This window comes from Coturnix japonica, chromosome 1 (assembly GCF_001577835.2).
Source record: "Coturnix japonica isolate 7356 chromosome 1, Coturnix japonica 2.1, whole genome shotgun sequence".
Classification (NCBI taxonomy): domain Eukaryota; kingdom Metazoa; phylum Chordata; class Aves; order Galliformes; family Phasianidae; genus Coturnix; species Coturnix japonica.
This window is the reverse complement of record NC_029516.1, coordinates 116,481,724-116,507,049: the sequence shown is the minus strand read 5'-3', so window position 1 is coordinate 116,507,049 and position 25,326 is coordinate 116,481,724. Positions and strand designations below refer to the sequence as shown.

Genomic DNA, 25,326 nt, shown 5'->3' with positions numbered 1-25,326 from the left:
CTCAATATTATTAACAGAAGACAGATTATATCTCTTTTTATCAGATATCCTAAAACCTGAAAAAATGTCCAATTCCATGCACAAGCAATAAACTATTTATTTATTTTTTTAAGAATAGAAAGAATGTTCAATTTTTATAGATGAAATGAGCTTAGAAACATCTGTATCCATAAAATAATATAATTTGTTGTTTTATATTGTTCACAGTGGTTCCCTTGTGCAACTGAGGAAATGTACTGGAGAAAACTGTTGAATGAGTAGCCAATATGGGGATTGTACAACACTGCCATAAAAGTGAAACAGCTTCTCAGTCAGTTGAACTAATGCACTGTCTTTCATATGAAGAATGTTGGCCCAATTATGAAGTGAGTCCAGGCCAGATGAACTATTTATTTGCATAATTTTCTACTGGGGTCCTTATTTTATATCCCCAGGAAAACACTCTTCTGAAATGACAAAATAAATTTCAGCTTATAGCATCAGAGACAGAAATGAAGATCAAATTGAAAACTATAGTTTACTTGCTGAAACTAATATGGTTTACATTAATTCACATGTAAATTGTAATGTGTCTTAGCCAGTGAAAAATTTAGCCAAAGCTATTTGGCTTCAGTGGAAACAGAATCCTCACAAAGGGCCTGTGACCAAGTTTCTATAAGAGAGAACTATAATTTATTTGTTGTGGTTTTAATAAGGATCTTCCTTGTGATCTTTCCTCACTTTTACATTTGGTATTGTTGGAACTGAGCAGCAGAGTTCTTGAGCAAAAGGTACCAGATTAAAATTTAAACCATTCCCACTTGTCCTATCACTATCAACACATGTAAACAGTCATTCCCCCTCCTTTAAGTACTGGAAGGGTTCTTCTTAGAGCATTTCCTTCCTCATATTTCTATCCTAAGAGTTTTTTACTGCAGTAAAATCTGCCCAAGTTGTATGAATGTATAACCTGCACAGTATTTTTATACAGACAACCTAATCTCTTTGTGGACATTATTTTATATTCCCAGTCAGATGGGCATTGTGCTGTTCTTTCTTTTCTCTGACCATATCTAAACATATTTATTTACACATTTTTATAACAACTTCATACAATTTTCATAACAGTTCCACTCAGATACAATTTCAAAAGCTTTGTACCAGTCTTCTTGTTGTATAGGTTGCAAGAGGATCCGTCATCTCAGCTAGCTTCCCTGCCATGAGCCATTTATCACAACAAAAGGCACTGTGTTAACGACATGGCTCATCAACAGTCAGTCCCAGTGCAAAAGATGTCAGATCTGCTGATGGAGAACAAGGATAATTTGGATTTAGCTTTTTGAAATGGAAAAGTGGCAGGGGCTGTGAAAAAAAATCACCTGTAAATTGGATGACAATTGACAATTTTCTACTTCTTTTTATATAAATATAAATTTTGGACTTCTTTCTCTATCCCTCCCCCCCCTTCTTTTTTCTCTTTCTTTTCCTTTCTTTTCTTTTTTATTTTCTATTCTCTTTTCCTTTTTCTTTTCCCCTTTCTTTTCCTTTTGCTCTCTCTTCTCTTTCTCTTCTCTTCTCTTCTCTTCTCTTCTCTTCTCTTCTCTTCTCTTCTCTTCTCTTCTCTTCTCTTCTCTTCTCTTCTCTTCTCTTCTCTTCTCTTCTCTTCTCTTCTCTTCTCCTTTCTCTTCTCTTCCATTCTTCTCCTACCTCCTCCTCTCCTCTCCTCTTCCTCTCCTCTCCTCTCCTCGTCCTCGTCCTACAATCTCTCCTCTTCTCTCCTCTCTCTTCTCCTCTACGGTAACGGACATGTCCGTACTCACTCATCCCTCTCCTCTCCTCTCCTCTCCTCTCCTCTCCTCTCCTCCTCCTCTCCTCTCCTCTCCTCTCCTCTCCGGATACAGAGCTCGCGTTGACGGTCCCTCTACCTCTCCTTCTCCTCTCCTCTCCTCTCCTCTCCTCTCCTCTCCTCTCCTCTCCTGTTGTTTCTGTCTCCTCTGTATTTTTTTTCTCTCTCTTTCTCTCACTCTTTTTTTATCATTAGTATTTTGCCTTTGTAAGACACTCTAAGTTTATCAGCCTCAACAATTCCACTTACTCTGAGATCTTAAATATGAAGGACTGAGAGATCAGTACTAAGGAAATTGAAAATATGTTTGTTGAAGTCTCTAGAAAACAATAATTCAGCCAGCCACAGACATATATCTTTTAGTGTGTTGGTCTCCCTTTTGATAAGTTTAAAAGCAGTGTTGGCAAGAATGCTGCCATATGTTCTGATAAAACAACACCAGTTTTTCAAGTAATTGAGCTGGAAATAATTGTATAGGACTTTCAAATTGTTGGGTTTTTTTCGTTGTGGTTGTTTGTTTGTTTGTTTGTTTTCTCAGCCCAATGTTTATTTTCCAGGATTTTCAAAATACTTGATTACTGAAATGTCAGATTATCTCTATCTCTTTTAATGCTGCATTCTTTTTGGTCTGTTTTTTTCTTTGAATGTACTTCTAAGAAAAATTAAAACCTGCCTATCACCAAGGATTTCAGTACAATATACGGCTGTTTGAATTGAACTTTTGAGGAGTACTATTTTTGGAGATAAAGAACTGAAGCACCATAAGACCCCAGATTTAAGGTAACCATTTTTGAGCCAGGTATTTAAGCTAGCAGCTTGCAAGCACATGCGTAACTCATTTAACTGCAAGTAGTGTTTACTTGTGCTTACTTTAAACACATGCTAAAAATTAAACATGATCATTAGTGCTGGAAGAATCAAGGCCTCTACAGATAAAAAGAAAAGTGAAACATGTAAGTTATTTGCATTCAGCTAAAGCATTCAAGATGGAGTCTCATGAAAGTTGGAGTAAAATATTAATTCAGTTTGGTTTGAATCTACATGCTCTTCTGTGGTTTGCCAAGTGTTCAAAGGAGCATAGTAAACAGTTAAGTAGCAAGTATCAAACTAGGTTAAGGTGTCTAGTGAGGTACCACAGGGATCTCTATTAGGGTTTATTTATTTAAGTGTCATTAAGAACTAGGAGAGGGATTCTGTTAGTGAGGCATATAAATTGAATGTTAATGACCAAAGTTTAATTAAATTCAAGGTTGACATTATATTGGAAAGAAATTGCAAGCATTAGGAAAATAATAAAGATGGAGATAATCGTATAGACAGGAGAAAATAAGCTGAGGATCAGTTTAAGAAAACTGATACAAGTGGGGAAAATTATTGTAGTGGAAGGCAGATGTTACATAGATGACACCAAGCTGGGACGTAGTGTGGATTTGCCTGAGAATAGGGAGGCCCTTAAGAGGGATGTAGATAAGCTGGACTGGTGGGCTGAGGTGAATGGGTTGAGGTTCAACAAGACCAAGTGCCGGGCCCTGCACTTTGTCCACAAAAACCCCATGCAGCACCATAGGCTTGGGGCTGAGTGGCTGGATGACTGTGAAGAGGAAAGGGACCTGGGGATGTTGGTTGATGCTCAGCTGAACATGAGTCGACAGTATGCTCAGGTGGCCAAGAAGGCCAATGCCATCCTGGCCTGCATTGGAAATAGTGTTGTCAGCAGGAGCAGGGAGGTTATCATGCACCTGTACTCAGCAGTGGTGAGGCTGTACCTTGAGTACTGTGTTCAGTTTTGGGCCCCTCCCTACAAGAAAGACATTGAGGCCCTGGAACATGTCCAAAAAGGGCAACAAAACTGGTGAGGGGTCTGGAGTACAAGTCTTATGAGGAGCGGCTGAGGGAGCTGGGATTGCTTAATCTGGAGAAGAGGAGGATCGAGGGAGACCTCATTGTACTCTACATCTTCCTTCAGGGAGGTTGTGATGAGGAGGGGTTTAGCCTCTTCTCCCAGGCAACAAACAGGACCCAAGGAAATGGTCACAAGTTGTACCAGAAGAGGTTTAGATTAAACATAACGAAAAACTTTTTCTCTCAGAGAGTGGTCAGACACTGGAATGGCTGCCCAGGGATGTGGTGGAGTCACCATCCCTGGCAGTGTTCAAGAGGCATCTGGATGAGGAGCTATAAGAGATGTGTTTGCAGTAGCAGATGGTTGGACAAGATGATCTTGTAGGACATTTTCAACCTTGTGATTCTATGATTCTGTTTTCCTGGGATGAAGAAGCAATGCAGAGAATCCTAGGAGTGACAGTCAACAGTCAAATGTTCCACATAACTTTTTCATCTGAGTCTGTATTCAGAAGGTATTCCGTCATGGAGTAGCTTTCCATACTACTTCTGAGCACATTTTAATGACTTCTTTTTCATTTGATGACATACTTTTATAGGGAAGATGTTTATTGATATGCTTAATGGACTATAAAGTAGAACAGCACTGTTTGAGATTCTTGAAAGACACAAGAATAGAAGGGCAAGCAGTCACCTGAGACTATGAATACCTGAAGACATAATGGATTTTATATTTTGAATAGTAAAGAACATCTTCTCTACTGGTAAAAGGCTGAAAGTATAACAAAATCATCTGATGTATGTTTCCTTATACAGTGGTAATACGGGTGTCAGCTATGAGGCTCTTCTTGGACATTTGAAAAATATAATCTGTAGAACTGACAGTGATTCTACCTGACTGAGAGACATTACCCTATTTAAAAAGTAGTGCTAGCAGTGCTTGACAGAAGATAACTCTGCAAGTAAACCTTTTCTGATTCTGATTCTTAAGTTTCTATGACAAAAATTGTTCCTTCTAGTAACATGCTGCTGAGGAATCTGTAGTGCCTACTTTATGTGCCTCAATACTCTGTCAGGAGACAAGTTTTCCAAACGTTTAATCAGTTTGCCTTTGTTAGTCAATGATGTGTTCTCCAGCACTTTTAGCTGCCTCACTCATTTGGGATATGCAAAGGTGCACCTCACAAACTTTGAAAACTCTGGCAGAGACGTGATTGTTTTCCTTATTCTGCAGCTTTCAACATAAAAGAATTCATTTGTTATTTTCTGCATCTTACCAATGTCCATTCCTTCCATAGGCCCCTCTGATTTATCATCCTAACGCTACAGAATGGCTGTAGTTGATGTTCTGTCAAAGCTGCAAAAGGAATAGCTAACAGCTGTGTGTGGATTGTATTGAAAAAAAACCCACACATCCTATGATTTTACTTGTTCCTTTCTAGTTGCAGTTGGAAATGGCACTAACAGATGCAGTTTAGTAGTCTGTGCAGTTTAAGAGTTTTTTGCTTCAACCATAACTTTTGTCCAAAAGAATATTTCAACCTGATGGTTAATACGAGATAGTTAAGCCTAAATTTATGAGCTGAAATGTATCTGATGTTATGTAATTAGCTCTGTGTTTACTAGACAGTCTATTTCTATTTTATTTCTCCATTTGCTTCTAGAAGTCATGAGTCTTGTATGTGTGGATATATCTCAACATGTTTTCCTTCCTTTTTCTTTGGAAGGGTGGAAGACCCAGCTTCCAAAATGAAATGCTAGCCAATTAAAGTTAATTTAAAAATGATTAAAGATGTTAACTCAGCCACTCGAGCTCTGAAAATACTTCAGATTTTTCTTACTGAAGAAAAAACAGGAAGCACCTTGGTCTTGACAGCCCAGCTTAGCTCCATCTCTCACCAAAGTCTGAGCAGGATTCAGGGGGTAGTCTGCTTTTGCTGAAGGCACCTGCAGCAGGCAAGTAAGAATGTTAACAGTAAGCACAATGAAATCACCTGGAAAAAATTCATCACAGATCACAGAGTGGCCATAACGGGAGATGGTTTGTATTCGTCATATAGCAAGAGTTACATAAAAGCATTTTATTATTACATGGAAGGTACAGATTCAATTTTGGTTTACTTCTCCATATTGACTGCATGAAAAGGTTGCCCTCTTTAAGTATTTTAGCTAACAACAGATTCAGGTAAAAGCACACAAGTAGTCCTTTATATCAAGCAATCACTGATCAAAATGTAAATAAGTAGTTTTAGGTTCTCAGACTGGAGTCCAAGACTTTTTCTCTCTCTTTTCCTTTCTTGTTACTGATACAAAAGGTTGGATGGAGTTTCCCATAGGTGAAATTCAGTTTTAACTTCTTGAAAGATTTGTTATGAAAAGCAAAGATGGAATGCCTGCTATTTTATATTTTATGTGGTTTTATGTAGTTTTGGCCCTGGGCAACCTCATCTAGTGCCTGATTTAGTGGTTGGCAACCCTGCCCATATCAGAAGGCTGGAACTAGATGGTCTTTAAGATCCTTTCCAACCTAAGTCATTCTGTGATTCTGACTCCATGATAAAGATGAAGTCACTTATATATTTATTGACTCCATTGCTGATCTAGTGAAAGTGCTTAAAAAATATGTCCTTTCTTATGAAATTTCAAGAGCCAAATTTACTGAACCCTCTGCTAACGGTAGTACTACATCTATATTCACACAGGTTTAATCAGCTGAGGACTTAAGAACACTCTGGAGAGCCTTATAGAGAGTATGCTGAACTCCCTTCTGTCACAGTTAGACAGCTACTGGTAATGGAATAATCTGGTTTGAAGTTAGTTCAGAGTTACTACTTTGGATCCTCTTATTCAGACGTTTGGATTACAAATTTAGAGATGGGACTTTCTGCAGGCAGTAGGCTGTCAGTTGCTTTGTTGGGAAGATGTTGCTAGCTTTGGGGCTGTGGAGTAATTCTTGTACACTGATGTTCTTTAACAAGAGCACAGTCATATCTCCTCCCAGAAAAATATGTGCTACGATGAGCCATTTTCGAAGTTTACCTTGAGGGATTTTCCATAAATTCTTCTTGCAGAAGCATAAAAGAGTAAATTTAATAGCATTTAACAGAAGTGAGGAGGTAGAGAAAGTTGCCTACTATGCCCACAAGGCATTGCTGTAGACAGCCAGTGAGGTGGATTTCCTTTACTTTCGCATTTCCTTTTGTTCCCTGATTACATAGACAAACATCCTTCCTCCTAACCATCCAATACAGAGGACATCACATCTGTGAACTCCCTGGGGGTGCACCCAGCACTGATGCATGGACCTGTCACACACCTACTGAATTTTAAATGAAGCAGTCTCTAAAAATGACTGAAGACTTCATAAGAAACAACAAATTTACAAACAGCAGTAGGTATAAAACCCGATTCAGTCCTTTAGATTTTACTTAAACTTCCATATGAAAAAGTACAATGGAGTACAAGGGAACACTTCACACCTCAATTTAAACCATTGTTTTTCAAAGGAAATATAACTTACCATGTATTTCTTACCAAGTGGAAAAAAGTGTTATGCAAACAGAGTCATGTGTGAAAGTAATCCTTATCTTGCTTCCTGGACTACTTGGAGAATAAAATAAAATAAATCTAAATCGGGTCCAAATAGTCAACAGAACTCGAACCTCTGTTGAAAATGCTGTAAATCAGGGGAAGTCAGTTGACTGCAATAGGAAACATTCTCTCCTTGCGCACACTTGTAGATCAGGACTAACAACTGCACTATTTAAAGCAACATTCTTACTTCATTTTTAAGGACTGTTTGCAGATCAAAGTGCTCTCATTATGAATGTGGATGTCATGTTTAGTCTCTGCTTTACTACCATATAAAGTACTCTCAAAATATTTCCTTTTTTACTGTGAAGTAAAACATTCTTGGCACTGCTAGTTCTCTCCTGCTTTAAGTATTGCTCCTAGTAGTACAAAAATGCATATATAAATTTTTTTTACTGTAGCTAATGTCATCTCAGGTGATCATCAGAAAAAGTCTTAGTTATGTCTTCTGGTTGTTTAGGACAGCTTCTGAACCTATTATAGTACTTAGACAATATTGTGAACTATAGATAGTTTCCTGAATTTAGCAAGAGTTTATACAGGGGTAGCAGCATTAATAAGAAAACTAATATGAGTCTGCAGTACTTCACAGGTGGATCTTCCTTTGCCTGAAGTCAGTGTCTCCATTTAACTGAAATCAGGAAATGCACCATCTTCTCCTGCTCCTATTCCATGTAATATGTCTTCAGCCAAACTTTTTCCTAAGTGCCTTCCCACTCAATCCACTACAGGCTGTATGGCTGTACAGGTTGTAAGCTATCACATGCAAAGGAGCTCGGAGCTCTTGAACCATAAATCAGTAAAAGCTGTGAATTTATTGCCCAATATACAGTTATCCATATTTTTTTTTCTTTTTTCCATTTTATGATCTTTTAGAAGATATTGGACTGATTGGACATTCGATCTGATGTGCTCAGACATTCTTAGTTTGTGGTGTTTTTCTTTGTCTGTCCAGCCCTCATTGATGTACAGCTCATCTTACCAAGCCCGACAGTTTTGTGACATGCTCAGTTGCACAGTGTTTTGCTTCTAAATAACCTAGTGCTGAGGTACAAACAGCAGTAGTAATAGCAAAGTTATTTGCTATTGAAAATTTATTATTGAAATGCAATAACAAAGCTCTTCCTACCAATGTTGTTCTGTGTAGTCTTTCCCCTCCAGAAAATGTGCTTCAGAATCAGCGGACTTAGCTGTGTGTTTCAAAGGTGGATGCACACAGAACTGTGTGAACTAAGACAGGAAACAGATCACTCAGTTGGGCCATCTGGTGAAATCTATCTTTTGTCACTTGACACTTCGGCATGAGGTTGTAGCTCAACTATCACAGTTTGGAAGAGGTAAGCAGTCAGGACTTTCTGGGTTTTCCACAATTTAGAAATAAATAATATTTGAACTGTTGTTGGACCATTAAATCATCCCATTTCAAGAGAATATTTGATAGTAATGCTTTCCTGACATTTGAAGCCTCAAATCTTCTGTTTTTCAGAGTTGGTTGTATCAGAGCTATCTTTAGTCTGTGGTGTTTAAGATTTGTATAGTAGATGTCATTCCATGCATTTCAGAGTATTTCTAGTACATTTTACCTGCCAAAAACACCAGAGACAATTATATTAACTGAGATCAAGAACTTGAAAAGTTTAATTTTAACTGCAGTTATTCTCTACTGTAAATCTACATCAGGAAAAATGGGGCTGGAGTCAATATAGTGATGCATGTTTAAAAACTGCATAACATGAACAAGCATGAGGCTGACCTACAAGGTATTTCCGCCAACGTAAACTATGATGCTTTCTCTCATGACTAATTTGAGTTTTTCTTTTATTTTGTTCTTTGTGATTGTCTTAGTTACTCAATGGTGATATAAGCACAAGTATATTTCTCTTGTCACTTGTAAGATGCACTGTGGTGAATAGGTTTTTTAACAACTGAAATCACAAAAGCGGCCAAGCAGAGTTTAGTCAAACTTAATAAGCAAATATTTAGGTCTAGATAATGCTGTATTTATCTACAGATAATACCAACAGTCAGCTCAGGTCATGACCAGTTCAGAAATGTAAACAGAAATGCTTTCATGCCATAATAATAATGCAAGGGAAATCAGAATCCTTTGGAACTATGAAACATCTTGGAAAAAAGGCGCGCAGGAAAAACTGGCCATTGTTCTTACTAAGAGGGGCAAAGTTCCCATCAGTTTTGAGTTGACAGTATCTCACAGAGTCTGTCCTTCACACCTGCTTGTGGTTTCTTTCATCCTCCAAAGTATGGACGGCGAACTTTCATATCCTAAAACCTATTTTTATTCCCAGCCAGATGTTATGGGGCCAAACAAATATAGACATATTGTTACAGTGCTGCTCCAACTGGACAGATCAAATCTAGATCTGCACCATCTCCATCTTACAACGTGATATAGGAACAGGCCAATTGCTGATGGGCCAGTATTCTCCTGAAGCCAAAAAAATGTCCTAATAGGTTGAGTCCTGGCCCTCAGCCATCTGTTGACTAGTTTGGCACAAGGATATTCCAAATTTCTTCCCTTTATTCTTCCTGCTTCATGGATCTAAGTGATTAGACTCCAATCTCCTTTCCAAACCAGTTTTTTACAATGCTGGCACTGTTTCCACTAGTGACGTCCCCTTCCTACAAAATCATCTTCTTCCTGCAAATTGTTCTAAAAGGGTTTGTAATATTATTCTGGCATAGCTCCTCTAAACATTATTCTTTGAAACCTTTGCAAAAAATCACTCATTTCATTATATTCCTCTTTTTTTTTTTTCTTTTTCTTTCTTTCTTTCTTTCTTTCTTTTTTTTTTTTTTTTTCCTTGCCAATGATTGGGCTTTTTGTATTTTCCTTCATTTCAACTCAGATGACATTAGAAAATGTCTTTCTGAACTATCTCTCTCTCTCCTAGGAAAAAGGCAAACCAATTTTAATATCAATAGCTACAAAGTGTAGCTTTGTAGTCTTCTTTATTATTATGCCAGAGTAAATCAAAATAACCATTAAAAAAACTGACATTGCAATTAAATTGAATGAAAGGATTGAGAATCATAGAATCACCAAGGTTGGAAAAGACCTCCAAGATCATCTAGTCCAACTGTCCACCTACCACCAGTATTTCCCCACTAAACCATGTCCCTTAGTACCACAAAACAGAAGTGTCTGCTTCTGGTTACAGGAGTGGAGGGCTGTGCAGCATAACTTCACCAGCTGTACTGGTGATGATCTCAAAGATACCAACTGGATTTCAAAGGAGAATGAGGGGAGGCAGTGATCCCTCAATATGACAAGCTGGAAGTCCTTCAAGGAAAAGACAACTCTTAACTTGCTGATGTGCCTTGTCACTGCCCATTATGATTTATTTCTCTAACATTCTCCAGCCAAATATATTAATATCTCTAAAATAATGAAATAAAATAATATTATTTCTGAATATCAGCAAAGTGGGGACTTGGGGATACCTTGGTGGGGGTTCTGTAGGAGGCAAATAGGCACAAAGGAACTTCTGGAGTGCACTGTGTACTGTAACAAGCAACGTCTCATCAGATGGAGTGGCAAGATTTTCCTTTGCCTCCCTTTTCTTCTAGATCTTGTGCTCTGCATAATTTCCAGTGTTTATTACCTGTTCTTGTGACTCTGTATCTCTTGTCATTCCTGTATGTGTTAGAAAGATCCTGGAAGAAGATCCTGGAAATAAAATATGTCTTCTAACTGTGATGGTAAATCATCAGGACCACTTCATTACATCACACGGACTATTTAAGACAACTTTGATTATTTTTCTAAAACATTTATTCTATCTTAACCACACACACCACTTAACTTGGAGCAGTGAAAGAGTGTGGCTTGCGTTGTGCTGCAGCTCAGAGCCAATGCTTGTGTCACTCCTCTTTGAGTGTAAGGATCTGTGAATCAAAACCAATGCTTTGGTTTATTTCCAGAGAAACTAAGTAAAACAATCAGAGACAGCTCACAAACAAACAAAATTGGCTGCCTTTACCAGTGGAAGTAAATTCGCTTAAAACATGTTTTGACACCTAAGCTGAACACTGAAGAAAGAAAGCTTCCCTTTCATTGGTAAGCTCCACCTCACCTGCTTAAAAATGTTGCCACAGATGAAGTTTCCCTTTTTAACAATAAACTATTTAGTACATTTTGAGCTTCAGCTTTTCACTTTTACAACCAAATCATTAATTATGACCTTTTTAGTGTTGTTACTAAGCAGTTACCTTCTTTTCCTTCAAATTCTTTTCTAACAGTGAACCTTCTGTGTCAGTGGCTCATGGGCTGCAGCAATCGTAACATGTAAGTAGCATCCACAGATCAAAGCATGGAAATGAGGTTTGCTGGAAAGAGGAAACACAGCCAGGACAGGAGGAGTACATGAACAGGCAAAGCAATGACTCCTCTTTATTTGTTGCTTTTGTTAGCCACAATGGCTAGAGGGTGGCTCCATAAGGAAGGCATGGGTGTTTGTTGTAATGTAGAAGTTGAAAACATGCAAGACTTCATCTCCTTAGGTTGGAGGAGAAAGCTACAGGTACCTCTCCAGCAGGCAAGCACCTACAGCATGATGACGGGCGACCAGTGGCACTGGCTCTGCTATGCTATGCTATGGCCTGGGCACGGCTATATGGCTCCATGGGCTGGAAAGTGTGGGTGGGCATGGGGGATTCGGCTCTGGAAAGGGGTAAAGCCTGCATCACTCAACAGCAGCTCAGTTACTGACACACCAGGTTAAATTAAGTGCTCTCACTGGTTCACTAGAAGTGAAGGCTGTACTGCTGACACATTTATCTCACAAATGCAAGGGGTGCATATGTGAGCTTCCCAGGCTGCCACTTGGCCTGATAGGGATGTGATCCCATCTCTGCTGAATCCTCAAGGTACCTTGTGACAGGGCTGCCTTTTCATTAGTGCACTATGATCAGCAGATCTCAGAGGTCCTCTCGTAGGTCCTCTCGTACCTGTGAAATTAGAATGGATATAGGCTTTTTCCTCATTAAGTTAAAGTTTCTTTCTTCCCTCTTTCCATTCTTCTTTCTCTCTTCTTCAGTTGCCACTGAAGATTAAATCACCTCAGGAGAAATGAGGCAGAGATCTGCTGCCACCTTCTGCTCACACGGAAATCCTTCCCTGGTCCCCAGCGCAGAAACAGTGCAGTGCCAGGGAAGGGGCTACACCTCACGGAAAGGTAAAATATTGCACTGTGATCTACATCTGCACACGGCATTGGTTGGAATGAAAAAATGCAGAGAGAGCTTCAGAGTGAATCCAGTATTGAGTGCAATATTCAGAAAAGGGGTCCCACTTCTGTACGTACGGCATCTACAAAAGCACTGCATACTAAACTCCAGTGAAGATGCACACAGTGATCTCTGTCAGAGTTAGAAGTCTAACTAGTTTTGTGTATTTTGCCCCAGACTGGAAACTGACATAGAAACCAGCTTTTTTTTTTTTTTCTGATGAATCACAAAAACTTGACGCCTCTTGCTACCTTCATTTGTTAAGAACCTGTCACTTCTCTAGTTCCTAATTATCATGGCAGGGACAGCTCAGGACGTAAGCGAATGGCAAAGTTCTGCAGATGGAGATTTAAGACACATGGTAGGCTAACCCAACTTCTCTGTTATTGCTGATTCAAACCTTGAATTAGTCTGGTATGTATATATAGATAAGACTTAAATATAACAGAAAGTAGCCACATACACATGTATTCCACAGACATTTGCTAGAATGTTTTTCTGGATCTTCAACACCAAAAACCTGACCTTTGCCACTTGAAATAAAGGCTCTTTTGTCTCCGAGCAAAGTTGAAGGCTGAACAGTAGTTCTGGCCAGCCACAATAATGATGGTATTAAGAATTTGCTTCTCAGAGGCATCAATATTGCTAATGATTTCACTCCCTGACTCACACCTCCTGAAACCATTAGACGAGCCATACAATCAACAGAGCTTAAGACAACAGTAAAGATGTAGTTCTTTCTCTCTTTTTTTTTAGTATTTTCATCTGCTTTTTGAATCTTTACAAGTCTGTGCTTTGTGCTTTTGACAATCACCTTAGCAGAAGGTTTTCTGCAGCAACTCAGGTTTTCCTATGATTACCTGGTTGCATGATCTGGGTTTGGAGGGGACGGAGAGAAGAATAAATAACCCCACAAAACTGTAAGTATTGCATTCCTGTGAAATCAAAGAGTCAGAAGTGTAAGCCATTTGCAGTCCACACAAATTAGAAAATTACAGAGCCTCTAAGATGTCATTTAGCAGCATTCTATTATGAGGATGACAGCAGCCCTAGCTCACGCTGACAGTTCAGGCTCACTTGTCATCCTGAACTGTCCACCCAAGAAGCAAGAAACCACATGCAATGTTCCAAAGTCCCTTTCCTCCCCCTTTCTAAGCATCAAGCCCTTGCTCCCCTGATGTGAGAGGGGCTCCTTGCTCTTTTGTGACCCTGGGTACTCTCCTGGTGTACTCTTTCCTGAATGGCATTACTGTCTGGAAGGGAGTAGGGTACTGCTGAGGCCATTGCACACACATTAACAGTACTGGGGGAAAATAAGAAGGGAGACAAGTCCTCTTTTTCTTGAGAGCAATGCCAAGGTTCTCAAAAAGGAAGGCATGAGCTACCCCAAGGCATGATCCAGGGGTCTCTGGATTTTTGATGCAAAGTATAACAGATCTTGACATTCAGAAAATGCAGAGCAAATCAGGACTGTGATGATCCCTAAAAGTAGAGCTCTGACAGGATAAATCTCTTCTGAAAAAAAAAAAATATATATATATATATATACATATATATATATATATATATATAACTCAGCAGAAGTTTTTAATCAGGGTCAGCCTTGTAACGAATAGACAAGTAATGATTTCCTATAGTCTGTAAAATACTGATGAGGGTAAAGTAAACATTGCTATTACAGGGTTACAGAGTCAATTTCCTATCACTTTTCACTAGAACTATTGTAGGGAAACATTTGGGTAACCACATGTTGTGCTAGGAAAAAAAGAAAAAAACTGAGCACTAGCAACATTTCCTTTTTAGGAAGAGAGACTTGTGAATGATTTAAAGCCTGATTCTGTAAATTGGGCCCTCCTTTGCTCTGAAAAGGAACGAGGAAGAAGGGGGGAGGGTGCCAAAACTATATTGCACATTACCAGATTTCCAGGATTCTGCATTTTCTTACTCATTAAACTTCACATTGAATATGCATCACTTCTCCATGCTCAGTTCCAGCCCTAGGGACTGCACAGTCCAAATGTATTTTAATTACATTATTTATTATTTAAATTAATTTAATTACAAAAAATAACAGACTCTGCACATGTTCGAAAATGCCATGCTGTACAACTAAATCTTGAGTAATTGTTAAATTTCTTGCAGGCCTCCTGCTAGGAAGTACTGTTTTTCTTTAAAAGTGAGAACACTATTATATCCGTCAGTGGAAAGTTTACACATTGTATTTCTTCTTTCATATGCCGTTAAACATGAGGCTCTCTCATTTCCCCCTTTCTTCAGAAGGCAGGAGACCCATCTGGTAATATTCTGCAGATCAGCATTTCTTATGGAGAGTTTGATTTAAGTGGTGGTTTTGTTGAAGGCAACGAAAAAGAAACTTATGAACCTGGGTTACAGCACTACGTCTTGCGTTGTTATTAAAGTTCCTCCATGCTTGTTCCATGCCAAAGATAGAGCTGTCTTTACGCTGCAGAGAATAAGTAAGAGGTATTCTCTTAGTTTCATTCCACTGTGCTTTGGACTTGTAGTAAAGAAAAAATAATCAGCACTTTCATAGCTCTTACTTGACAGCTAATTTTGTTCTGAGATTTGAAATCTGATGTGGATAAAATACAAGGATTGAAAATATTTGATCAAGTTTAAAGTTAAAAAAAATAAAAAAAAATAGATTTTTAAATGTCTTCTGCTTTCTGGCTCATGCTGAGTATGTGAGTGTTGAGATGCTATAGAAGGATTTTGCCATCTTTCTTCCCCACACCAGATTTAGGAAATAGGTTTCCTTGTCTTTTTGTCTCTAAGCAGAGAATTCAGAGCAAAATGTGTGAAAACTGAGAATAATTCCTGGCTCAGAGGTTGCAGCTAAGAGGATTTGCTATAATGTTCCAAAAAAGATCAGGAAACTTCTCAAAAGTTTTCTCTTGGAAAAAAGAAAAACAAACAAAACACACACAAAAATCAATTGACCAGAAGTTGTGTTCATAAAGCATTCTCAAACCCTAACTGTCCACAATTATTCCATATTTCTTCATCCTCTTCAGCAGGACTTTGATTCTGTGAAACAGAGCAATGCATGAAATCCACTGAAGAATTTTCTGCTGCTGTTGCAGGTGTTTTGTGTGGATTTTAGTCAGTAGTGATAGAAAGAAATTGAAAGATCAGTATAGACATCAGGGACTGAGAGTGCTGTACAGGCAATACCAAGTCAGACTTGCAATCTATATAGCTCGTGTTTTGATTCCAAGAAGGCTGGAGACAGATACTTCAGTCCTGGTTATTTAAGCAATTGTATCCTCTACAACTATTACCATTTCAGAGCACGGCATCTGACATAAATGACTGGTATGTATGTGTTAAACAGTTTTACTTGAACACTTTGAGGTAGCAAAATGCTAAGGTATGCAGTGATGAAAAACGGACTTTTAATTTAAGCCTGGATTCAGGCAGACTACTTTTAGGAAATTAGCTAAGGCCCAAAAGTTTAAGTACACTTTAGGCTGTCTTTGTAATTACTGTAGAGATAAAAACACTTCTAGAAAGAGAACACATCCAGCTAAGTGTCCTACTCTATAAACAGTCTGACTTGGAACAGACTACCTTTCTCTCTCTGTGAAACAATTCTCTTGGCAGTATGCACAGGCTATTTTGGATTATTTTTTTATTATTATAATCAATCCACATCGTAAGGTAGCTTATTTGATGGATAGGTTTCCATCAAAGACTTAGACAAAGACTTTCTGAAAGCCCCCGAAAAGGATGTTTATTTTTTGCAATTTTTTCTCTCCCCTTGGTATATGGAAGAATAGCAGTGGATGTTATCTCCTTAAACTTAGTTAGGCTTTTGGCACTGTCTCCCATAATATCGTCATATAGAAGCAGATTAAATATGGTCTGGATGACCATGCAGTCAAGTTAATTGGAAACTGGCTAAACTACAAGGTCCAGAGAGTGGTGATTAGTAGCAAGTTTTAGTTAGAGGCCAGTAATGAACAGAGTATGCCAGGAGTGAACACTGAGACTTGTCCTGTTTAACATCACCACTAATGTTGAGGGTGGTGAAGCAGAGTGCCTTCTCAGTATGTTTGTTGAGGACTCAAAGCTAGGAGGAGTGTCTGAGTCACTTGAAGGACTCAAGGCTGCAAGGAGGACCTCGTTGTAACCTTCCAGTATTTAAAAGAGGATTATAAAAAGGAAGGGAAACAACTTTTTACTTGGGTAGATAGTGATAGAACAAGGGGGAATGGTTTTAAGCTCAAGGAGGGAAGGTTTAGATTGGATATCAGGAGGAAGTTTTTCAGAGAGAGTTTGGCACAGGCTGCCCAAAGAGGCTGTCGATGCTCCATCCCTGGAGATGTTCAAGACCAGGTTGGATGGGGCCCTCAACAATCTGGTCTAGTGCCAGATCTGGAGGTTGGTGAACCTGCCTGTTGCAGGGGGTTGGATCCATGGGGTCCCTTCCAACCCAATACATTCTGTGATTCTATGATTTTCTAGAGATAGGATAGATGCAGATGTGATACTTGATACCTTTGGCTTCTAAGTACAGTGGCACTGCAGGAGTTACAGTGGATAATAATGGAGTCATCCTTTAAAGAGAGAGAAATATGTTTGACCATTCTCAAAGAGAAAGAAAAGGCTGGGGAAAGGGGAGGGAAGGATGAATAGGGGGAAAAAGTGATGACTCCACAAAAAAGTGACTGGGCTTTGCTGAAAATGAGGTGAGCCTTGGGGCAAAGCAATAATAGAATAGTAACTTAAATTGATAAAATACCTTTCAGCGTAGTCTCAAAGCACTGCACAATTATTAAAACCTAATGCCAAATTTAGCACTACAATAAAAAGACAAAACAAAAGCAGTTCCACAGTATAGTAGAATACATATGAAGTACCAAAAATAGAGTAACTCTAAACCCTGAACAATCTTATTTTCCCCCTAAGTTTGAAAATATGAAGTGATTTTCAGGGCATTGAATACTGGGCTATGTTGTTTAACAAAGAGGGCCATAAAGTAATCAGGCAGTACATTTTTGAGTAAGGAGAAAACTGTGGGCAGAAAGAAAACCTTTAATTCTGTTTTAGAAACAGGAATAAATACTTACTATTGTGTATACACTTTTAATTTAAGGTGGACTAAAATTTTTATCCCAGAGAGGTAAGCAGGGAAAAATAGCCTCTGTCAAGCAGAGTGAGGGGACCTAAGAGATGGGTATGAATGGAAACAGTTTTCTATTTGGCATCACAGGAAAACACCCTCCCTTCCTAGCTCACCTTCCTAGGTGCCCTTAAGGAATAGGTTTGAGGCTCTGAAAACTTGAGGGACAGGTAAGTAAGGATGGAATACAAAGTCCACCCAGAAGGTTGTCTAGAGCAGTGTGGTCAACTGCACCTCAAGACTGCCTCCACCAAGATGAAAAGAAAGGTAACTGTTGTAAAGGACTCCGTTCTGAGGGGAATGGAGGGCCCAATGTCTGCCAGATCATACCTGTAGAGAAATCTGCTGCCTCCCTGCAGTCTGGGTCAGGGACATTACTAGGAGACTCCCTATTCTGATTCACCCCTCTGATTACTATCCCTCAGTGATTGTTTATTCTGGTGGTGAGGACAATGGCTCAACATCTTTGACAATGCATGCAGCGTGGACAATTAGCAGAAGGAACTGGAAGCCATTGTGTGACAGGCAAACTATGACTTAGTTGTCATTACTGAAATATGGTGGATTCACTCACACAACTGGAGTGCTGCAAAGGGTGGCTACAAACTCTTCACAAGGGATGAGCTAGGAAGGAAACCATCTTGCATCCATCTAAATGTATCTGTACTCTGCTTCCCTAAATTGCTGCTAAATTGCTACCAGTGCTCACAGGGTGGAAAACAATCAGGAAGAACTAGAGCTCTGTGGGCAGTCACGGGGCCATGATCTCATTGAGATCATGGAAACATAGGGGGACAGCTTAAATGACTGGAATGTTGTCATGGATGACTCTTTAAGAGAGACAATTTGATGAGGTGAGATGGTGGAGTTGCTCTTCATCTAACAGAGCATCCAGAATGTATGGATCTCCACCTGGGGTTGAAAGATGAACAAGTGGAGAATTTATGGGTGAAAAGTAAGGGGCAAGTTAATATGAATGACGGCATCGTGGGTGTGTACTACAAGCCATCTGATCAGGACCTTCTACAAACAGCTGAAGGTAGCCTTGTGATCTGGTAGCCACTGGTTCTTAAGGGATACTCTCCTCTCCTCTCCTCTCCTCTCCTCTCCTCTCCTCTCCTCTCCTCTCACCCCTCTCCCTCCCCCATACACCCCCTCAACCCCCCCCCTGCCTCTCCCTCTCTCCCCTGCTCTCCTCTCCTCCTCTCCTCTCCTTCCTCTCTCTCCTTCTCCTCTCCTCTCCCTCCTCTCTCTCCTCTCCTCTCCTTCCACTCCTTCTCCTCCTCTCTCCTCTCCTCTCCTCTCCTCTCCTTCCCTCCTCTCCTCTTCCTCTCCTCTCCTCTCCTCTTCCTCTCCTCTTTCCCTCTCCTCTCTCTCCTCTCCTTCCTTCTCCTTCCTCTCCTCCTCCCTTCTCCTCCTTCCCTTTCTCTTCTTTCTCCTCCACCTCTTCTTCCTCTCCTTCCTTCCTCTTCTCTCTCCTCTCCTCTCCTCCTCCTCTTCCTCTCCTCTGCCTCTTTTTCCTCCTCTCCTCTCCCTCTTTCTTCTCCTCTCCTCTTCCTCTCCTCTCCTCATCTGAGCAGGAAACAAAATTGTGGGGAATGTATTGAAGAAACACAGTCTATTTTAAAACAAACTTTCCTTATTGAAATACTCAGAATGAAAGATGCTGTCAGTTATATAAAAATGAGATTCGACTTCATACTACTTAAGTAAATATTATACTGTGACTCCTAAAGCTGAAGAAAAATGCACAACCTGGAATCCCTTAAAATGGATATATTAGAAAAAAAAAACACCACACATGTGGCCTCTTCCTCTTGTGGGCTTAACCTCAGTAATCTGACACCCAAATTGTCAGAGAAATCGTAGGTTTTAAAACCCAAGTTAGAAGGAGCTGGGAATAGAACAGTGACCTACAGATACTATTAAAACCACAAGATCTATATTAAGAATGTATTTGGAAAATAAAATCAAAGTTAATTTAAAGACAAAGGAAGAAATAGTCTAAAATTAGCTTTTTTTGTCTCCCAAGAGATATAGACTCGGGAAAGATTTGTTTATCTACTTTAAGTAATCAAACACTATCTTCTGCATCTGCAAACAAAGCAACAGTAAGCCTTATGTTCATAGAGGTCTTTAGTCTGCCTTCATCCACAGACCTTTTCAAACAGTCCCAGAACCATAGTGGTAAGATCGATCAAAATACCAAACTCTGAAAAGGCCTGGAAAGTCTCAGAGTCTGGAAGGGCATGAGGAACAAGTGTATCATGACCCTGGCCCACAGTCTTACTGTTTTAAAATAGCTGGAATTTTAAAAATCTAAAACAAAAAAAGGCATAACAGAATTAAAAAAAAAAAAAAAAAAAAAAAAAAAAAAGGAAAAAAAAAGGAAAAATGGCAAATAAATACCATAGACTGTTTAAAAATATCATACACATTAATTATATACTCCCCTCTCCTCTCCTCTCCCTTCTCCCTCTCTCCTCTCCTTCCTCTCCTCTCCTCTCCTCTCCTGCTCCTCTCCTCTCTCTCTCCTCTCCTCTCCTCTCCTCTCCCTCTCCTCTCCTCCCTCCTTCTCCTCCTCCTTCCTTCCTCTCCTTTCCTCTCCTTTCCTCTCCTTTCCTCTCCTCTCCTCTCCTCTCCTCTCCTCTCCTCTCCTCTCTTTCCCCTTTATTTTTTTCTTCCCTTCTCTTTTATAATCCATCTTCAATACAACATGCAGCAAGGAAGTTATTGGGTGGTATTTAGAGCATCTCATAGCAGTTTTTCTACATGGTGCAGAAACAGAAAGTTACCACTCGTTTTTATTTTTCAGAATCAGTTTATGTCACTATGTTTGAAAGCACAGCAAGATCCCATGCATCTTCTCACTCTTTCCCAATTAGCTCACAGTTCAGATTCTGACATCTGTATCCATGATGACTTCCAACTCAGTTTCCCTCAGTGTAAAATAAAAGGACCCATTTTAATATATCTTCCCTCTTGCATAGCAGTTGTTTTTAGTTAGATCAGAAACACCATTCTGAGCCTAATAAACAATGGTAGTACTGGAGCCTAATTTTTCCTGAACAGTCCCCTTACTTAGTTAGACTCTTTTGTCACATCATTCATCACAACTATTGGTTTTAGTCTTTAGAGAAGTTTAGCTAATTAGATGGTCTTGTACACAGCAAAAGTTTTGTCTCGCGAGTTGTTTACCGAATTAAAGTTTTATGACTAAGCACCAATGACCATCGCTATATGGCCTCCTGACAAGAAGGAAAGCTACCATTTACACTATTTCCCATTAGAAATGGAGATCATTCAAGAAATACGCCATAGAATTGCTGAATGATCTTCTTTATGGTGTGAAATTTAATATACAGCAGAAGTACCTATTTAAAAAATATAAAACAGTGACAAAAAGTATGCTAAACTAAAAAGTTCCCCTCCTGTATACTACTTGGAATCTTGCTTTGGCAGTAACTTACTTAATCAGGAAGGTCAATAAAGAAATGTTCATTTTATGCTGGAAAAGTGTGTCTGTCATTCCATGTTGCAACCTTTCCACATTTCAGCCAGCACTGGCCTTTGTCAGTCTCATATAGTACTGAATTTATTTTGACAAATTCTAATGTTGTCCAAACCACCAGGGGTACTTAACTTGGCTACTAATACCCAAAGTAATAAAGGCTGTTCTTCAGCAAAGAGTGTATGATCTTTATTAAACTTGATGACTAACCAATGTGTTACTTGGTAAAATTAAACTCTGTATATATAATGCATATTCACATACATATATTCAAACATACATTCATGCACACTTTTGTTTGCAGACAACAGTATATTCATTTCCTCCAAAGGAAAAGTAGGACTCATGACAAATTATTTTTCTAGAAATTGTTAAATTCATTTAGCAGAGAAATTGGTTGCATTTTCAGCAGTACTATAGACTACAAAATACTCCAAGTATAAGAAACTCCACAAGAACGTACTTACAAGGAATATTTTATCAACTCAGTTTCTCAGTTGTTTGGGGTACTGGAGGGAGGGAGATGCCAGAGGACTTTCAGAAATGTTGAAGCAGCTTCAGTCTCTAAAGAGTTTTTGTTACACCCAGGAGGTTAGTACATTACCTGTAGATATGTATTTGTGACTATAAATTTGTTTCTACAGCATTGTAGAGCTAATATAATGCAGACTTAACAGTGTGGGGAGAACCTTAGAAAGTACAAAGCAAACAAGTGATAGTAATGATTTGCCCACAGCATCCAGTGCTGAAATTCTACCATCCACTTGTACAAAGACCCTCTTGTGCTTCTACCTGAAATTTTTTATTCATACGAGAAATACAATGATAACTCTGGAAATGTAATTTAGCCCTTATTCAGTGAAAGATAAGGTGACTTTTTGACCTTAGTCCCGTCTCTTCCAACTAGTAAATGGCCAAATGCCACCCAGACACTGATGCTGGAGAAAGGGCTGACAGCTCCCTCAGACCCTATGGTGGAGTGGATCAGAGCCAACTGATGATATCTTTGGTGAAGTCAGTGGCAATTTCTTTTTAGCGATTATAATGAGCTTTGAACTAACTTTAAGGCAGATTCTGAAATACAGTTAGTGTAGTAGAGATGTAATCATAAGGAAGTTTGGCAAAGCAATCAGCTACTGAGACATAGGCAGAATAGCGACATGTACTTGGAAGGCCTTGGATCTACCTCATAGATGGTATGCAGCGTACCTCAAGGCTTTTGCGCTGTTTCACAACAGTCCATGTCTCAGGTTGAGCTGTCAGTAACACAATTGCAGGTTTCTACCACCTTATCTGGAAGCTTGTATTTTCAGTGACTTTGAGGCCTGCTAGCCTATTTCATGATGTGTGTTGTACAGGTTTTCACACCTCTTCAGTCCAACCAAATTTTGGGCAAGTCTGATGAAGAGAATCACTGTAAAATTAAGTGTTTTATTCAAATGATTGAAATGAAAATAAGAATATCTTTACTGCCCCTAGTCTATGAAAATGATTTGAAATTCAGAAGGAACTATTTTTATACAAACTCAGCTTCAAAGAACTCTTTGCCTTCATATTCCATGAAGTATGCTCAAGGCTCACAGAAGCTCTGCTCACCTTGCTCAACTTCTGAGAAATTCAAAGATTTCTTGGATTCTATGGATCCATGCAATTCACATGGCTGACCTGTGCTTCATTTCATTCACAAAGCAGTCAATACCAGTACAAGGAAAGGCGTAATGTTCATGAAAGTTCATAGCATTTTCAAAGGTGTAGAAATGAGCATCCTTTTGCTTCTTTTACTTAACATATTATACTGGATTAAAAAAAAAAAAAAAAAAAAAAAAAAAAAAAGGGGAGCTCCATCATTTCTGAAGATGGGACCTAGTAATCTCCTACCCATAACATTATAACATTCAGCAGTTTGTTTCATATTCTAAACGTACATTTAGCATCTGAAAAGATACTTAGCAAAGAAATGCTAGGATTAGAAATTCACAATACAATGGGATACAGAAGAGAATTTCAGGGGTCTTTGTGCATAGATTATGATGCTGTCTTTAATTATACAGCCAAGTCTACCCCCAGGACCACTGACACATTCAGTGCACAAGACAGACTGTGCTCACAAAATGAGCAGTCATACAGTATTTCATTTTCTTCTCATCATTTAATATATGGCCCCATGCCTAATTTTCTGCACACCATCCAAACCTTGCACTGAATACATAATTATTCATTTTCTAATGGGCTTTTCCCTGGTGTGGCTTTTTTTTTTTTTTCATAGTATCCTAGTTATTAACAGAAATTAATGAATTTATCTTCATAATGTCCCTGTAGTATCATTCTCCCCATTTTACAGATAGGGAATTGTCAAAAGTGCCGGCTAATTTGGGGTAGTAATTTGAGATGCCTGAGGTCTGATTTCTCAGAATATGTATCAGTATGTGTGCTGAGAGTAGTGTTCTATTTATCTTAGTGGCTGCAGTGAAAGCTCAGCCATTCTTCAAGAAAGATTGCAGGATCTCAAATTATATACCCAAAACACAGGAAAACAGAATTTGTATGATTTTCCTAGGAAATCTATGACAAGGGAAGATGGATGCTGGTTTTCCAGATACAAATACTTTTATGACAGCCCTTTTTGTTAATTTTCCTCATGCAATGCAAACTGCCAAAGGATCTAGTTATCTTCAGGCTTGACACAAAACTCATCCACTTTTATACTGTTAGTCCTGTACTTTTAATGAAGAGAGAGTCCTGTGATCTTTCATTTCAGCACTCAGACATGACACATTTTCATATACTGATTAATTCAGTTTAGCTGAATTTGAACATTTTCTAACTTGAACAGAGCCCATACATGCACATTTGCCCCCACAAACAAACTCAATGAAGCAGAATTGAGGTTGGGGGTTGTGCAGAGCAGTTGTTTTGTTTGTTTGTTTTTAAATTTCAAGTACAGTGGAAAGTGGAATGAGGAAATCTTATGTGAACCTCCACTAGAGGGGGATGGAGGTACACATTTGACCAGTAACTTTGAAGCCACGTTACAGAGAGGATATTGAGGTTAAAAAACTGATTTATATAGGTGTAATAATAAGGAGGTGTGGATGTATTGGAAAAATATCAGGGAAGTTGTGAAACTCTTATTTTCCCCCTTTTCTGTGACATGAATTACATATACCTGATCAATGTGCAGCTGTACAGTAGCCATATCTTCCCTTCATTGTATTTAATTGTACTCAGCTTCACTCTATCCACAGTCATAAGGGAAATATATCTAAAGGCTCCAATATATTCTATATTCCTGCTAATCCCTAGCTCCAGGTCTTTCTTTATTTTTCCTTCCTTTCCCCATTTCTTGCTAATTATCACCTGCTTTTAAAGTTCCTCTTCAACACTTTCACAGTCTCTTCAGCATTCAGGTCTGGACACAGGCACATACTGGGAGAGGAGTGGCTGGAGAGCAGCTCAGCAGGAAGGGACTTGGGGGTGCTGGTGACAGCAGCTCAGCAGTGTATTAGAGAGCAAACTGTATTGTCAAGTGCATTAAACACATAATGGCCAGCTGGTCAAAATAGGTGATTCTCCATCTGTATTTAATACTGATGTGGTCTCATCTCAAATATTTCCTGCAGTTCTGGGATCTGCCATATAAAAGGACATTAAGGTGCTTGAAAGCCCCCAGAGGAGGGCATCAAAGCTGGTAACAGGGCTGCAGGCATGTCCTGTGAGGAGAGGCTGAGAGTGCTGAGCTGCCCAGTCTGGAGAGGAGGAGAACAAGAGTGGAGCCCACTGCTCCTTGCAGAGCCTTGAGGAGGGGAAGCAGAGACAGATGCCAGGCTCTGCTCCTGGGAACCAGTGGTGGGAGGAGAATGGCACAAAATCTGTGCCAAGGAAGAGTCAGTCTGGGCATTAGGAGACATTTATCTACCATGAGGGTGGTCAAACACTGGAATAGACTTCCTAGAGAGGTAATTGATGCTTTATGGCTGCCAGTATTCAAGAGGCATTTAGATAATGCCATTAGTAATATGTTTTAACATTCTGTTAAGCCCAAAGAGGTCAGGCAGTAGGACTTGATGGTCTTAGTATATCCAGTCCAACATCTAACTTTTCTAACTCTCGTCACCTTCTTTTTCACCACATCTTTCAAACACTCCTTCATCCCACCTTCCAACC

At 39.2% G+C, this 25,326-nt stretch overlaps 1 long non-coding RNA gene across 1 annotated transcript; it reads right to left on the bottom strand.

Moving 5' to 3' along the window:
* Positions 1 to 12,208, bottom strand: LOC116652537. Its single transcript, XR_004305684.1, has 3 exons — positions 10,721 to 12,208; positions 5,530 to 5,614; positions 1 to 1,280 (listed from the first exon to the last, which is right to left on the bottom strand). It is a non-coding gene; the product is annotated as an uncharacterized LOC116652537 (long non-coding RNA).
* Positions 12,209 to 25,326: the final 13,118 nt, after the last annotated feature.